The sequence below is a fragment of the Grampus griseus genome (genome assembly GCF_964374135.1).
Source record: "Grampus griseus genome assembly, chromosome: 3".
NCBI lineage: Eukaryota > Metazoa > Chordata > Mammalia > Artiodactyla > Delphinidae > Grampus > Grampus griseus.
The window spans coordinates 112,130,801-112,144,236 of record NC_139019.1 but is presented as its reverse complement, the minus strand read 5'-3'; the positions used below and the strand labels follow the sequence as shown (position 1 = coordinate 112,144,236).

At 45.2% G+C, this 13,436-nt stretch overlaps 1 protein-coding gene across 4 annotated transcripts in view; it reads left to right on the top strand.

The window, feature by feature from the left end:
* The first annotated feature begins 9,533 nt into the window (after positions 1–9,533).
* Positions 9,534–13,436, top strand: part of MACROH2A1 (macroH2A.1 histone) — an 80,048-nt gene continuing 76,145 nt past the window's right edge. For all 4 annotated transcript variants that reach the window (XM_082651446.1, XM_082651444.1, XM_082651445.1 and 1 more), the window contains exon 1: positions 9,534–9,707. The gene's annotated coding sequence lies outside the window, so the exon portion shown is untranslated. The remainder of the gene's footprint in view (positions 9,708–13,436) is intronic.

Here is a 13,436-nt window from a genome sequence, read left to right as displayed (position 1 = left end):
CTTCTAGGTTACTATGTTCATTGTTTTCTAGTTTATCCTTTCTGTGTTTCTATTTGTAGAGATATATGTATGTTTTCTTATTTCGCCTTCTTTCTTATACAAAATGTAGCACACTATATATGCTCATTTGCACTTTGCTTTTTTCATTTAACAACATCTCCTGTAAATCACTCCATAATCAGTTCATAGAGATCTTCATCCTTTCTTTTTACAGTGTGTAGTATAGTATCAGAGTTTATTCAACCAATCTTACATGCTTGGATATTTAAGTATTTGTCAATATTTTGCAATTACAAATAGTGAAGCAATGAATAATCTTGAGAGGATGTATTTTCGTATCATTGGGGTGCATTTTCAGGGTAAATTCTAAAAGCAGAATTGCTTGGTTAAGGGTACATACAAAGATAATTTTATAAATACTGTGAAATTCCCCTCCATAAGTCTGTAATAGTTTGTATTCCTACCAGCAATATATGAGAGCCTGTTTCCTACAGCTGTGCCAACAGGGTGTAGTTTCAAGCTTTTGAACTTTTGCCAGTCTGATAAGTGAGAAATGATATCTAGGTGTATTTTTTTTTTTTTTTTTTTGCAGTACGCGGGCCTCTCACTGTTGTGGCCTCTCCCATTGCGCAGCACGGGCTCCGGACGCGCAGGCTCAGCGGCCATGGCTCACGGGCCTAGCTCAGGCTCAGCGGCCATGGCTCACGGGCCTAGCTGCTCCGTGGCATGTGGGATCTTCCTGGACCGGGGCTCGAACCCGTGTCCCCTGCATGGGCAGACGGATTCTCAACCACTGCGCCCCCAGGGAAGCCCCTAGGTGTATTTTTATTTACATTTTTCTTATGAGTGAAGTTGACCATCTTTTCATGTTTTAAGCACCATTTTTATATCTCTTTTGTTAATTGTTCGTATCATTTGAGCATTTTTTCTTTTTTTTTTTTCTTTTTGTCTGCGTTGGGTCTTCATTGCTGCGCGTGGGCTTTCTCTAGTTGCGGCGAGCCGGGGCTACTCTTCGCTGTGGTGCTCTGCCTTCTCATTGAGGTGGCTTCTCGTTGTGGAGCATGGGCGCTAGGCACACGGGCTCAGTAGTTGTGGCGCATGGGCTTAGTTGCTCCGTGGTATGTGGGATCTTCCCAGACCAGGGATGGAACCTGTGTCCCCCGTGTTGGCAGGTGGATTCTTAACCATTGCGCCACCAGGGAAGTCCCTGAGCATTTTTTCAATAGAATTTTAAATCTCCCCCCCAGTTTTCAGAAGAGATATAGTTATATGACTGCTGTGGACTGAATTGTGCCCTCCCAGAATTCATATTGAGGCTCTAACCCCGATGTGACTATATTTGGAAATAGGGCCTTTAGGAGGTAATTAAGGTTATATGAAGTCATAAGGATGGGGCTCTAATCCAAAAGGATTAGTGTCCTTATAAGAGGAGACACCAGAGAATAATCTCTTCTATTTCTTTCTCTCTCTCTCTGTACAGGTGTACAGAGGAAAGGTCATGTGAAGACAAGTGGCCATGTGCTCTGGAAGAGAGCTTTTACCAGAAACTGAACTGTACCAGAACCTTGATCTTGGACTTTCCAGCCTCCAGAACTGTGAGGAAATTCTATTATCTAAGCCACCCAGTCTATGGTATTTTGTTATGGCAACCTAAGCAGATTAAGAGAAGGACAATAACTTTTACCTGTGTTATATTTTGCCAATATTTTCTTCCAGTTTGTCATTTGTCTTTTGACTTTCTTATGGTGGTTTTCTTTTTCCATGGAAAAGTTTTGTTTTGTTTTTCATGTTTTTAATGTAGTCAAGAGAGAAGTATTATAATAACCTTTTCAGATAATTGTGAATATTGTTCTCTGATTTCTACACCCAAACTCATTAAGTGGTAGTTTCCTAACGGTTAGTAGTTATGTAGAATATTAAAACATATCACTGGACTTTTCATACTCTGTGACATTAAATCCATTGGTTTTTCTTTCACTTTGAATGAATTTTTTTTTAACCAATGCATGATGTTATAACATCATGCATTTGGAAAATATAAGTTCACTAAGTTATACTATCTTATATATTACTAAGATATTTAAGATCTTTCTAAATGTTGACAGATTTTTATTATATAACATCAAAAAATTATATTAGTTAATACGGTCACCAATATCATCAGAAAAGTTTTTAAGTTTTGGGAAGCTGTCAACTGTCAAGCTCATGGTGGCAGACACAGGCTTTCAAAAATTTTTAAAATCTGGCCATTAAAGACACTTTTAATTCTTAAGTGAAACTGTGTGTTTGTTGAAGAATTCCATAACTGCTAAGTTTGGGGCCACTGCCTTGATTTATGCTAAGACACAGTTTTACCCACCAGTGCTTTTGTAGTATCAGTGCAAATGTCAATACAGTGAGAAAGGCAAATAAGGCCCTACTATTAATTATGAATGTAGTCTCAACCCACAGACCCCAGTAAAGAGTCTCAGGGACCCTGAAGTTGTCCCTTTGAGCACCACTGCTCTACAGGTAGCCTAATCCTTTAAACCATGTTTTCAATCCAGCTCTAACCTCAGGGGGGAAAATATTTAAATCTAGAGATGTCTCTAGGCCTGGAAAAAGGTAATGTAGCCCTGATGGTTTTCCTTGGTCCCTTTGTTGTTCCCAATTAAGGGTAAATATTCATCTGTACTTCTCTTAGAGAAGGGCATTAACTGCTTAACAAAGACAGAAGGGGGTGGGGATTATTGAAAAAAAGGGAAGGAGTCAGACGTTACCGCCAATTACAGATCAAAGAGAGAGAACTTACCTCTGCAGTAATGAAGTAAGGAAGAAAGGCTCCAGAGGAAGAGACTAGACGGTGGTGCATCTGTTCCATGGAAAAGACCACATCTGTTTGCTTGTGGGGGGCAGAGGACAGTGGGGGGAGGTTTATTTCTTTCCTGGGATTCCTCCACTCCCTCGAGCACTCACATTCACTTCTCTTTGCTTGAGTGTGTTGATGAAAAGCTTAGGAACTAACTAGAGACCCCACTCCCTGCCCTTCCACAAATAAGGTCAAGCTAAACCGGGGAAATGGTGACACCCCACCGTTTGACTCTCAGATCATCAAAGGTCTTGGAGAACAGTCAGGGTGGGGCCAGGAGGTGCTGGGGAAATGCACGAATGCTCGATCCCACCCATTGCCTGCCCTGTCCCAAGATCTTTGGAGGGCCATTTGGCTACCTGTGTTAAAGCTTGTAAACTATGGCTCTTTGATCCAGCAGTTCCGCTTCTAAGAACTTACCCTCAACAGTCAGATGTGCACAAAGATGCATCTCTAAGGACATTCATCAGGTCTTTCTAATAGAGTGGGAAATTGCCTGAAAGAAAAACAGTAACAACAACAATAACCAATAATAATTGGTTAACTAAACAATGGTACAGCCCAGGATGTTTGGGATGGTGGTTCCCAAAATGGGGTCTGCAGATCCCTGAAGGTCACTGAGACCCCAGACTTTTCATGATAATGCTCAGACATTATTTAGCTTTTTCACTGTCTTGGTCTTTGTACCAATGGTGCAAAAACAATCGTGGGTACAACTGCTGGTGACAGCACATATCAGCAATGACACCAGACTTTACTAATCATCATTTTATCATTTATTGCCAAGCACTCGCAGAAAAAAAAATCCCAACAGTTTCACTTAAGAATGTCCTTGATGAAGCAGTAAAAATCACTAATTTTATTGTTCTTATTGATTAACGGATTTTATTGATCTTGACCCCTCAGGACACATTTTACATTTTAAAATGTTCTCTGTGACCACCTGGGAAGTATGTGTGACGTACTTCTGCTATATAACAAACTAGGATGGTTGCCTTGAGAAAAAGCATTTGTGTGACTGAGTTGTGGGCTAAACTAGCTGCTTTTTTCATGAAACACCATTTTTATTTGAAATGACCATGACGGACAGCAGGGCTACATTAATATTTCCATGGGCTCCAGGCACTTTTGCTTTTTTGGGCCCCTTCCTCTATAAAAAGATATAAAAATTATATTTTATGACTATGTTAGTATAAAGACAAATATATTAATGTTATATTTAAAAATATTTTATTTGATCTAAAAGAAGTAACCTTCATTTTCTTCTTCTGATTTTAAAGAAGTTGAAACATTTTTATGGACCCATAAAGTCATGTGGGCCTGGGCTCTGTTCCTAATGGAGAAGGTGGGCCTGACTGACAGACGAACTGTGGTTGTTCAGACTTGGGTGTGTGCAAGGCTGAATCCTCCATGAGGCATAGTTGTAATATATCATGTTAATATATTTGTCTTTACACCAGTGCCGGGGTTTTTTGTTTGTTTTTGTTTCTGTTTTTAAATGGAGGAAGGGAGCCCAAGAAGGTAAAGATGCCTAAGGCCCAGGAAAGTCATAATGCAGCCCTGTGTATATGGTGGACATTTTCTTGAAAATGAATAAAATGAACTTGTCACTTCAAGAAAGGTAGTTGTGACATTATGTTGCCAATGGTAAATTTGAACTTACAAGGAAAAATTACAATATTGGGAAATTTGTATCTGCCACCATGAGCTTGAAATCTTCTCAGTACTTAAAAACCTTCTGTTGATATCAGCGGTGATATTAAGGAATGTGATCTGATTGTACCATGAAAGGAGTTGGCATTTGGAAGACTGGGAGATCTGTATAACTCAGTGAACCACTGTTTTCCAAATGACCAATGAGTGATGACACCAAATCGTGCATGGCTTGAAGGTCCATCAAAATAATGGATAAAAAAATAAGAGACTATTAAGGAAATCAGCCCTTTGCCTTTGGTGTGAGTTACAGATCATGTTTTCCTAGCTTATCATTTCTACTTGGACTTGATTTATGGTGTTTTTTTTTTAATGCAGACTTTTAATTTATTTTTTATTTAATTTATTTTTTAACATCTTTATTGGCGTATAATTGCTTTACAATGTTTGTTAGTTTCTGCTGTATAACAAAGAGAATCAGCTATATGTATACATAGATCCCCATATCCCCTCCCTATCCCACTCCTCTAGGTGGTCACAAAGCACCGAGCTGATCTCCCTGTGCTATGCAGCTGCTTCCCACTAGCTATCTATTTTACGTTTGGTAGTGTATATATGTCCATGCCACTTTCTCACTTCGTCCCAGCTTACCCTTCCCCCTCCCCGTGTAAGTCCATTCTCTACATCTGCGTCTTTATTCCTGTCCTAATGCAGACTTTTTAAATGTAAAATAAAATTTAAGAATTCTGCTCATTCCCCCCCAAATAAGATAGATTAATAAATCCATTCAAAATAATAAAAAAGTAGATTAATGGATTTTTATGTTACCAAATTCAAAAATGTATCCATTGGTTTCAGATTCTACATTGCTATTAACCTTTAAGAAACTACTACTTTTTGGGTTTTGGTATGGTATCAAAGAAGAACATCCAAAATTATCTGAAAAGGATATTAAAATCTTCTATCTTTTCCCAAACACATATCTGTTTTTTTTTTTTAATGTAGGCTGGATTTTTTTATACCTAAAACAATAGATAGCAACGACCAAATACAGGAGACATGAGAATCTAGCTATCTTCTGTTAAACCAGACATTAAAGAAATGTGCAAAGTTGCAAGGCAATGACACTCTTCTCACTAAATTTTGTTTGTTTGGAGAATATAGTTATTTTTTATACAAATACATTATTTATATTAATGTGTAACTTGTTTACATATTAACATTTAAAAAATGAATAAATTGGTATTTAAGATCTTTCTGTTTTAATTTCTAATAGAACAAATACTGACAGATATACCCCACATAAACAAGAGCTCTTTGCAGTCCTCAATAATTTAAGATAAAGGCGTTTTGAATTCAAATAGTTTGGAGAACTGCTGTTGTAGAATACCTGGTTAAATGTTCATAAAGGACCATTAAGTTTAAAAAGCAGGTGACAAGCCCTAAATACAATAGGAACCCAAATACATTTACTATTAGGTAGATATGGATACAAGGGCTGAAAGGGAATCAGTGGTTCTCTCCCAGTGGTATACTTAGGGTGATTTTTTTTAAGCATTTTTATTTTCCAAGTTTTACATAGTAAGCATGCATTTATTTTGCAATTGGAGAAAAAAAAGCTGGTGGAACCCTCTGAGCCAGATTAGGGGAGAGTGCATGTCACTGAAGTGGAAGAACAGAGCACACAAGTTAGAGGGGAAGAGAAAGGGTGGTGGAGCCTTTTGGAGAGAGGGCATCTTGAACTGCTCCCAGGGACAATATTCCTACTGAGTTCTATGAGCATGGCACACTGTGGCGGGGGGGTGGGGAGTGTGAGGGGGGATGGCACTAAGACCAGCTCTTGGAGGGGTATAGACTCTAACCCAAGGACAACAGTGCATGACTCAGTGGGGACAAAAAGACCCATTCTGAATGGCCGGGGAGGATGCCGAGGATAGATGCTGGGCGCAGAGGAAACCAAGCCCCTAGAAGGGCTCTCTTCAGGACTGAGCCATGAGAACTCAGGTCCCAGATGAACTTGGATTTGAACTCCAGCGCCAGCCTACCTGCTCTGTGATCTCCAGCATATTTCTTAGCTTTCCGAATCTATAGTGTCTTCATCTGTAAACTGGGGATAGAGATGTCCCAGAAATACTGTGCCTGCTAGGGCTGATGTGAAATGAAAATGATACATGTGATTTGACACATAGTGAGTGTGCAATAAGATGGAAAGAAAAAACAGCCTTGTAGGCATGACCCACTTCCATGTCACCAGGGAAATCAATTTAGTCAGAAACCAAAGCTGGGGTGGAGGTGAGTGAATTACTTCTTGGCGCCCTAGGGTTGCAGATTGGGATCTCTTAGACAATCATGCTCTGTGTCTGGTCTTAGCCATCACTAAGGACCTGGGGAAGAGGAAGCCTCAGGTCTGTAAACAGCCAGACACCAGCAGGCTGCAGGCATCTCCTCCTCTCCACACATGCCTGGCCTTCCCTATAGCCCAGCTGCTCTCTCTTGTTAAGTTTCTAGGAGTACTGCTTATGTTTCGGACCAGAGTCTGGGCAGTGTGGCAACGCACCTAGAGGGGTTTTCTCCTGGAAGGAGCCTGGTCCACAGCAGGTGCTCAGCAAGTATTTGTTGAGTGAATTATTGAAGTCTGGCATCCTCCCTACTTGCTGTGGCCTACAGAAGCCTCACCTGGTGGCTGGTCCCTGCAGAACTGAGGGACCACCCTAAAGAGCGGGGAAGGACAGAGCAACTGGGGTGGGGGAGTGATCTCTGTCCCTTTCCAGACACCTCTCTGCAGCTTCCCTGGGGGAGTCCTCACACATCCTTAATGCTTTTGTTTTTGGACCCAAAGAACTATCATTTCTCCAGTTTCACCTCCTGTAATTTTCCCCTTCACTCATTCCACTTCAGCCTCACACTCACTCTTCCTTTCTTAAAAATTGAGATATTATTGACATATAACATTGTGTGAGTTTAAGGTGTACAACCTGTTGATTTGATATATTTATATATTGCCATATGACTACCACCTTAGCGCTAGTTAACACCTCTATCATGTCAAACGTTATCTTTTTTAATGGTAAGAACACACTCACTATACCTTGATGATTTCAGAGACTCTTCTGCCTCAGGGTCTTTGCATTTGCCCTCCTGCTGCTTGGAATACTCTTCCCCCAGATATCCACTTGGCTTGCTCCCTCAATTCATTCACGTCTTTGCTTAAATGTCACCTTCTCAGGGAGGCCTTCTCTAAAGTTTGAAACTGCACCCCAACTCATACCTCCTATCCCCCTTCCTTGCTTTGTTACTGAGCCCAAGCTCGTACTCCTTGCCGCACGACAGGCCAATAAATCAAGAGACGAGCTGTTGGGCCAAGGAATAATGACTTTATTCAGAAAGCCAGCAAGCCAAGAAGATAGTGGACTTGTGCCCCAAAAAACCATCTTGCCTGAGTCAGAATTCAGGTTTCTTTTATACTAAAAGGGGAAGGAGTAAAGCCAAACATTTGCTGGTTCTGGTCAGCCTCTGGAGGGGATGTGTTAATTTCTTCCTCCCTGCAGTCATTCACAGGTGGGCCTGGTAAGGATGGTTCCTGTGAGCTAACCAAAGGTATTTTAGCTTCATGCTCATTACCTGGGAGGCAGAGTTCGCAGAGATGGGCCATTATATGTAATTTAAGCTTATAGGAAACACCCTTTTAGTGATTAACTTGTAGTAGGATACAAAATTTCTTCCCTATTACAGCTTTATTTTCCTCTATAGCATTTACACCATCTGGCACATCATCTCTTTTGCCTATAACCTTTCTTTCCCTACTACACGGCAAACTTCAGGAGGTCAGGGATTTTTGCCTGTTCTGTTCACTGCTTCATCTTCATCACCCAAATTGGTGCATGGCACAAAGTATGACCACAGTAGTTAATTGAATTAATGGATATGTGAATGGCATGTATTGGACACTGCTCTGCAAACTTTTAAAGCCTAGTGTAAAGCATCATGGTGAGGGGAGGAGGTTACCAACAGCTGCTACAGGGGCAGCCCGAGGGAAGGGAGGGGTCTTCAGTGACTCATAACCTCCCGTCACCAACTCCAGCAGCCACAGAACAACTCTGCGGAGGGTAAGTATTGTTATCTAAAGTTGGTCCACAGCTGGGTGCCGAGGTGGCTTCCCCCTCCACACTTTGGTGGAGGGAGAGGAGAGAAGGAGAGGAAAGGTCCCTATTTAAGTCCTTGGGATGGGTCACTAACGCCTTCAGGCCAAAAACCAATTTAGGAATACAAGATAAGTTTTGCATCGGCCCCTCTTTCTGCTTGTCTGCAGTTAAAAAAAAAATGTGTGTGATGATAAAGAATCACTGTTTATATTAGTAAATCTCAACTTGGGTCCAAGAGTGAACATTTGCTGAATCGAAGTAAACGCCTTCCATGCAACAGAGCAATCCAGACTTCTAGGGGTCACTATGAAGAAACCCAGGGGTGCGCAGTAGATGGTCGTGGGGAAGACCAGGTTTGATGGGGGCTTGTGTCTAAAGACAGCGGGAGGTTCTGAAGTTCGCGGGAGGTTTGCATTGGTTGGGGAGGGAAAAGTGCTTGCTGGTAACAGCAGTCGTGCCTCCCTCCCTGCGTTAATGGGAAGGCTTCTAGGGATGGGCAGCAAAAGCCCCCCTCAGTAGGCGCTCAGTAAGTGTCACTCGAGACGCACAGGCTGGGACGCGCGCTGGAGAAGTGCCTCTGCCGGGGTCCCGACCCTTTCCCAGGACTTAGCTCAGGGCGAGTCCCCGGCTCGGGCGGGACCCAGCGTTCGGTGTCCTGGCGAGCTGACCGAGGGCTGAGGGCCAGAGCCAGGACCGCGATGCGGCCAGGGGACTGACCCACCGACGTCCAGGCAATACAGCGCGGAGGGTCCCGCGCGCGCAGCCGCGGGCTTAGGGTCAAGGCCGGGGCGCCCGGGTGGAGCGGGAGGGGTGGCCGGACGCGCGGGGACGGGATGGGATGTGACGAGCGGCGCGCTGTGCATTGTGGGAATCCCGGGGCCGCGGCTAGTGGTTCCAGTTCACTCAGCAGCGGAGCCGGGCGGAGGGGGCGAGCGCGGGGCGCGCGGGCGGGAAGCGAGGAGGCGGGCGGGCCAGCCAGGAGCGCGGAGAAGAAAAGGCGCGAGCGGCCGAGAGGGCACAGGCCAGACACCTTGCTGCTGCCGCCGCCGCCGCCAAGCCGCCCCGTAAGTGCCGCACGGGCCCCCTCGCCGCGCGCCCCGTCCCCGCCGCCCGGGTCCGGCCGCCTCGCTCTTCCGGCCGAGGGTGCCTGGGAGCCTCCGGGCCTGGCGTGTACCGGGCGGCGCACGGCCGCGCTCGGGCCGCCGGCCTCAGCGCGGCCCACGCCGGGGCCTCGCGCATGCACGGCGCCCTCCCAGGCCCTGCCCCGGCCGCGCGGGAGTCCCTCTGGTTTTGTTCAAAAAGCAAACCCGGAAGCCAACTTCTCTTAGAACCGCGTCCTCCTTCCTGCGCCTGGGCGCTTTTGTGGGCAGGAGACAGCCCTGGCCCGTTCCCCGGCGACCCTTCCCGGGGCGGGCGGGCTGGACTCGAGGCTGCGGGAGGCGGCGGGGAGCTGGCCGGTCGGCCTGGGCCTGGACGCCCGGGAGCTGTTGTGCGCGGAGTTGTACTTGGTGAGGCGCCCGTCCGCCGGCGAGTTGCCGGCCCCGGCACAATAAGTGGGGCCCGAGCCCCAGGTGGCCGTGGTGTAGGCGTCTGGCTGGTATCTGCTGTGAGGGTGGGGTGGGGGGTTGGGGGATACTTGCGGGACTGCAACCAGGCAGGGGCGGGGAGGGGTTTGTTCAGGGACTGCCTGGAGAGGGGCCACGGGAACCCCCGCAGCTTTCGCTCGTCTTCTGACCGGCCTTTTGTTTGCTTTGTGGTTGGGAGGTTTTTTTTAAAGGTAACTCCGGAAGGCTGGAAGGCTCTAGGTTCCTCGGGTGGAGAAGGCCGGGAGGGAAGAGACTCGCTGGGGGTGGGGTGGAGTGAGGAGGTGAGTGTGCAGGATGCTGTTGGCCATGCCACCTGACAACAGGTGTGCGGAATGGCGCGCCCCACCTCCACTCCTGCAGAGATCACAGATCACTCAAGGATCTTGTCAGTAGATTGCTTGGAAGTTTCTTTTAGACAAGATGTTAGAGAAAAATATTCCTGAGTTTGAAAGTAAGAGACTTATGTATTGATACAAACAGCTGAGACAAGCCTTAAATTCAATAATTAAAATTACCACGAAGTCCTTGTAAGACTTTAATGATCCAAGAAACAGCATATAAGAATAGACAGTTAGAGGGGCACTTCTGCTAGCTTCTCTCTTCTACCCTTGTGGTTTGAGGTTTTATCATTAAAGAGGGGGGAAAGTGCTTTGTTACAAGACTTCCTGCTCTAGGGACTCAGGGAATTTTGAACAGTTTTAGGTTTGAGTGGGAGACTCTAGTTGTGAATTAGATGGAATCCATGGCCACGTTTCGGTTACTAGTCTGCTTTCAGAGGAGTTATTAGCTCTGAAATGGACACCTTATGCCTGCAACTGGAATTAATACCCATTGTACACAACTAACCAAAGCTGGGCAGTAGCATCTCAGTCTTGTACAAGAGACTACCCGATGAGGATAACTGTGTTTTTCAACCTGTTCTTCTTTCTTTCTTTTTTTAAATCCTCAAGACTTTAAATTTTTCTTTACTCTAGTTTTAGGAGGAGAGTGGGAAATCTTTCCACTTTGTTATTGTTTTAATCTCTTACCATTGTTAATGCTGATCCCTAGATAAAGGCGTTTAGTAGGAGGGAAGGGGTTAAAGTATGTGAAAATTGTCTGAGGCAGGGAGGGCCTTTAGAATGAGGAAGGAATGGCTCACATTTTATTAAACGTTAAGAGTTGTCTGGAACATCACACATGACACTCTACACAACTATAAGTCACTGGCTTGGTCTATACCAAATGGGCCAGGGTCAGGGAGGGGTACGTCTCAATCTAACATTTCTTCTGGTCCTCCAGGCAGCAGATCTCTGGAAGATCCCTCATCCCTTCCTTCCAAGAGAGACTTGGACTACATACATGTATTCTCAGACCTGCCTTTAATAGCTTCAGAGTTAATGCTGCCCCAAGCCATTTAAAGGAGCTTTATTTAAATAAACAGAAGCATAAACTGAAAACCCAACCTGACAAAACCCAACAAGAATCTATATGTGGTGTTCATCAGAATTTCAGCAGCCTCTAGCTCTCATTTGAGTGTGCCTTTGGGTTTATGTCAGCTTTTTCAGAGCCCCATTCTTGGCACATGGACTAGGAAGGGGCAGGGCTCAGTGGGGCCCATACCTGTCTTATGGGTCCTTCCCAAGTTCTGTAGGTTTAGAAATACATTGGGCCCCACCCCAGCTCTTATGAGTGAGCCCAAGTGCGTCAGCTCTTCATTCCAAAGAGTTGTATAGCTTGTTAACTTGGATCAGGCCTTCCAGATCAGTGTCTTGCAGCTTTCGGTAAATATTTCTTGAGAATCATTTTCTTGAGGGTCAGGCACTAGGGACAGAACCTGATCAAGAAATGTCCAGTATTGCCATGTCCCCCCACCTCCCAGGAGGGGAGGGGGCTGGAGGTTGAATCAGTCACCAGTGGCCAGTAATTTGGTCAGTCGTGCCTCCTATGTAATGAAGCCTCCATAAAACCTCCAAAGGACAGGGTTCAGAGAACATCCAGGTTGGTGAACAAGTGGAGGTTTGGAGAGAGTGGCACACTTGGAGAGGGCATGGACGCGCCATGCCCTTCCCCAGACCTTGCCCTATGTATCTCTTCCATCAGGCTGTTCCAAGTTTAATAAACTGGTAATCTAGTAAAGAAGAAAAAAAAAAGAGATGCCCAATTCTTATCCTTGGGAAGCTGATATGAGGAGGAGAAGGCAGGCAAGCAGCCATTGCAGGGTCAGTACAGGAGGCCACAGTAGATCCCATAGCAGCTCCCAGACAGTAGCCTATTCAGGAGCAAGCCCTTACCAGGCACGGAAAGGCCAAGTAAGAGTTGGCTGGGCAAAGGAGGGCAGGTGGGGACAAGCGTTTGAGACCTGCCCCACATGTGCAGAGTCTGAGAACAATGAGAACAGAGGTCGTATGGGGGAACTGCCAGAGTGCTCAGGATGGCTGGATTCTAGAGGGGAGTCAGGTGAAGCCAGAGGGCCAAACAGACCAGATCACAGAGGATCCTGATCAGAAACACACGGAAGGATTTAAACTTCTTCCTAAGAGCAGTCACAAGCCTTTGAAGGCTCTGAGTAGGAGGAAGATGTGGTCAGATGTCCTTTATTGGGAATGCTTCATCAGTTCAGCAAATATTGAATAGCTTCTAGATGCCAAGCCTCACCAGGGTCTTGCCCTACTGAAGCTCACATTTTCCTCTGAGGGCCTTCCATTGGAGTGATACTCTCTGAGTTTCGCACAACCTTTAAAAGGGAGAGGAGGTTTGAAGGAAAATGTCCTTATGAAGCAGGCAGACAGTGCCTTACTGTTGTTGAAGAATAGTGCTGGTTCCTTTAGTGTCACTCAGGAAGCACATCATGGAGTGGGTTTGCAGAGGTGAGATTTTAATTCCAGACTAGCTTCCTGCTAACTGTACCTGCTTGTAGTGAGTAACACTTGTGTTCAGCTTTTGTTTTTTTCCCGCCATTAAAAACCTAACACATGAGGAGAGTAGTATCTGCTGGAACAAAATGTGTGGTTTAGGGTTTACTTACTGTCTCAATTTATCCTTCTCTCCTTGTTTGCAGTCCCTTGGTTCACTGAGGGTGGACTGTAAGTTCTTTACTCATCCGCCTCATTTTATGGTGTAGTGTTTTATGAATGGAGAGAGATGTTTTTCCTGATTGGCCAGAGTACCAGACCAAGTCTCTGTTCTGAGCCAATCAGAGTGCAGCTTGTGAACCCCTGCTCTGTG